The 3,754-nt window shown below is 44.0% G+C and overlaps 1 long non-coding RNA gene across 1 annotated transcript; it reads left to right on the forward strand.

Annotated features, from left to right (window-relative positions):
• The first annotated feature begins 454 nt into the window (after nt 1-454).
• Nucleotides 455-1,816, forward strand: LOC140685858 (uncharacterized). The gene is made up of 2 exons (XR_012059291.1): nt 455-619; nt 817-1,816. It is a non-coding gene; the product is annotated as an uncharacterized lncRNA (long non-coding RNA).
• Nucleotides 1,817-3,754: the final 1,938 nt, after the last annotated feature.

Below are 3,754 nucleotides of genomic sequence, written 5' to 3' on the forward strand. Positions count from 1 at the left end.
GCATTTATCACAGTGCCTGGAACATAACAGATGCCAAACAAACGGCATTCAGGGAAGCGGGATTCGTCTGCTCTGACAGCTAGCTTGAAGGCGAAGCCTTGCATCTGCCCAGTGACTCCGTTTCCTATACCTGGGATCGGTCTTGCCCACAATGAATGGGATTCTGAGCTCTTGCAATAAGCTCAGAGAATGTGGCTCACCGGAGGCAGGATGCCTTTGAAGGAGATATGTGTTCTGGCCGCCTCTTTGAACTCTAGCATAGAATGATTCATCTTCCATGAACCGCATAACCTCAAATCAGGGCTCCCAACCCACCCCCACCCCACGCCCCCATCTTTCATTGCTTCTTCGGTTGCCCACTTTCCCTCCCCGCTTCCTGTTCCATCCATCTCCCCTCCCGCCAGGCCCGTGCAGACACACAGACGTGCGCGCACAAGCTTTGATCCTGCTGACACCAACGGCACTCAGGAAAGAAGTTCAATATGTCCACTGGCGTCAAGATACAGTAATAACAATTCTTCAAAATGACAATCACCGGCAGCCTAGGGGCGTTCGGGGGCGCTTCGGCTTTGTGCTGTCTGTAGTCTTCAGCCTTGCTCTTCGGTGTTCAGAAGCAAAGGTAACGGCAGTTTGCTCTACCTGAGGGGTGCTGCCGAGCTGGGGTCCCACACACAGCTAGTTTGGGGCGCCCCCGTGGTGAGGAACAGGCGAAGCCACGGAGTGTTTTGTGCCCCATCTCACAGTCACGAGCGGAGCCCGATCTCCTGTTTGCATCGTTACTCAGCTGCATTTCATGTTTGTGACTGTGTTGACAAGGAACAACGTTGCCGTTTCTGGCAGCATCTCGTAGTTTCCCGAGCAGCCTGGGGCGCGTCGAGAACGCAGGAGGCACACACTGACTTGGTTGCCACCTGACACCACTTCTGCTCATCTAAACCCAGAGTGCCCATCGGGAGTGCGCGAGCGGCATCCTCCAGCATCCTAACTAGGCAGCTGTTCCCGGATCGCCGTTCATTTTCCAGTAGCTCCCGCTCCTCCCCTCCTGCCAAGGACAATCCAACATCCACAGGCGGGAAAAAACAGACTGTCTGCCCTACGGACTCCCAGGACAAGCCATTTCCCAACTCCCCTAGTAGAGAACCGAGGCAGACACCATTGATGTTACTTTATTCTGTTTTTTAAAAAATGTTTTATTTTTTGTGATTTTCTTTTCCTCCATCAGCAGGAGCAAGAAAAACCTAGACCTCAAAATCAAAGGCCACCTTGAGCTGCACTGAACTGGCCCTGTCTAGCTGATTCAAAATTTAATGTTCTGTTTTGTTTATGGCAGGCAAAACAGAGGCTTCTGTTTTGGGGTGGTGGCTGGTTAAAGGAATCATAAAACAACTTAGATGTTTCTTGGTGATATACCAGCTATGTTAAATAAATATTTGATGCTTTATAAAAGAATGAGGCACATACAGATGAGATTTTCCTCTGCATACACACCGGCGTAGACCACACTGGCAGAGAGATCTCTGATGTTGTGCTTTCTAGGGCCCCTGAAACACAGGTTGCCACACCTGAGGATGTGACATTTCTAGATGGTCTGACATATCACCTCCTCTACTTGTGTCGAATGACATTTTTTCTTGCTCTCTTGACTGGACTTGGGAGTGAAAGTAGTTTCTATGTGTTTCCATCCCATTTTCAAAGATAAGCACTTAACCATCTTGTTACGGTAACCAACCAAATGGGAAAAAAAAAATCAAAAGCATGAATCTAGAGGTTATAAAACTCAGCTTCTATATAATTAAATAAAAGTTCTTTCCTATTTTGTTTTTCGTGGAAACATACATTGTAGGCTTGGGGAGGAAAGCTTATGTTGAAGTTGGTATCAATTTTCAGCAGAGTAACATTAAAAATATTAGGCTTTTCTTGAACTTTCAAAACTGCCTTGCCAATGATTTAGGTGACAGAAAACTAGCAATACACTTAGAGCTTAAATTTGTCCAAAATGGTTAGAAAAAAAATCTATCAAAAAATGATATGTATATGCCATTTTTTGACAATTATTTTTAATACAGGAATTTTGAAAATGGAGGTTCTCTTGATATTATACCGACCTATAGGTTATTTGGAAAGCTAACCACAAGCTAAGGATAATGATCTATGTTTGTCATTTGACAATTAATTGGCCAAGCTATTGCTTTCAAACAGCCAGTCAGCTGAACTTTGGCCATCCACTTCATTTGTAGAAGGGCTCAGTGTTTTGGGTCCAAACCAATAACAGAATATAGTCATAGCCAACATGTGTTGAATGCTTCTCCTAAACCCGTCAGATTACCCCCCAGTTAATCATTATAAGAACCCTATGAATCAAGTTACTGTTGTTATCATCAAGGTACAGATAAGGAAATTAAGATACATAAAAGTTAAATAACTTGCCCCAGTGATAGCGTGGAGCTTTGAACTCACTGCTATCCTAAAGGAAATAGCAGAGCTGACTGATATCTTTGAAGCACTTGTCCCAGAGATGGGAATACTGAGGTCCCAGATGGAAGGAGCTTGCTTAAACAGATATAATGAACAGGAAGGACAGGGGATGTGGGGAGAAAAGCACCCAATAACCCAACAGAGATTCCAGGCAAGAGTGGAGTTTTACTTCATGTGGCCTTATTTCTTGCTGTATGACCTGAGCAAGTCACTTTTTCCTAGTGTTATTCAGTGTCTGTACATGCAAATAGGAGATCATTCAATAGTCAACACATACATGGCAGATATGCAGCATGTGCAATGCAAGGTTGTATGTAACACACTCCAAAGGGAAAGAAGAAAGTCAGAAAAGAATACATAGAGTGTGGCTGGCATGGGGTGCCCTCATTCTGTCCCTTTGGCTTCTGTGAGTTCAGACAGCTGTGATGGACACTAGCTGTGCCTGCTGCCACCTCAAGGTCACAATTAGGGGGTCCCTGCTTTCCTGCCTCAGGCTTTTCTCAGAACCATGGGATACCACTCAGCCTGAATGCACAAAGAAGGTAAGCCCCTGAGAGCAAATTTTAAGTAGTGGACATTGATTGGTGAATACCGTCCAGTCTGCCTTCCTCTGGTCTGGTGGGCCAGTTCTGAAAGGTGTTTTATACAGTATCTCAGGGAGTGTGTGGCAGGTCTGCCTCAGCTGTTTGTTTTCTTGTTGAATTTTGAGTTCTTTATATATTTTGCATAACAGTTCTTTACCAGATGTGGTGTTTGCAAATATTTTCCCCCAGTCTAAGGCTTGTCTTCTCAATCTCTTGAGATTGTCTTTCACAGAGAAAGTTTTCAATTTTAATGAAGTCCCAACTTATCAATGATTTCTTTTGCAGATTGTACCTTTGATGTGGTACCTAAAACGTGATCGCCATACCCAAGGCCAGTTAGGTCTTCTCCTACGTTATCTTCTGGGAGTTTTATAGTTTTGTGTTTTACGTTAGGTCTGTGATCCATTTTGAGCTCCGTTTTGTGAAGGGTATAAAGTCTGTGTCTAGCTTCATTTTTGTTTTGTATGCAGATGTCCAGTTGTTCCTGCACCATTTGTTGAAAAGGCTATCTTTGTTCTATTGTATTGCCTTTGCTCCTCTTATTTCTCTATTTCTGAGCTCTCCATTCTGTTCCATTGGTCCATTTGTCTCTTCTTTTGCCAATATGATACCGTCTTGTTCACTGTGGTTTTATAGTAGTTCTTGAAGTTGCGTAGTAGAGTTCTCCAACTTTATTCTTGTTCTCCAGTAATGAA

The sequence above is a fragment of the Vicugna pacos genome, chromosome 15 (assembly GCF_048564905.1).
Source record: "Vicugna pacos chromosome 15, VicPac4, whole genome shotgun sequence".
Taxonomy (NCBI): domain Eukaryota; kingdom Metazoa; phylum Chordata; class Mammalia; order Artiodactyla; family Camelidae; genus Vicugna; species Vicugna pacos.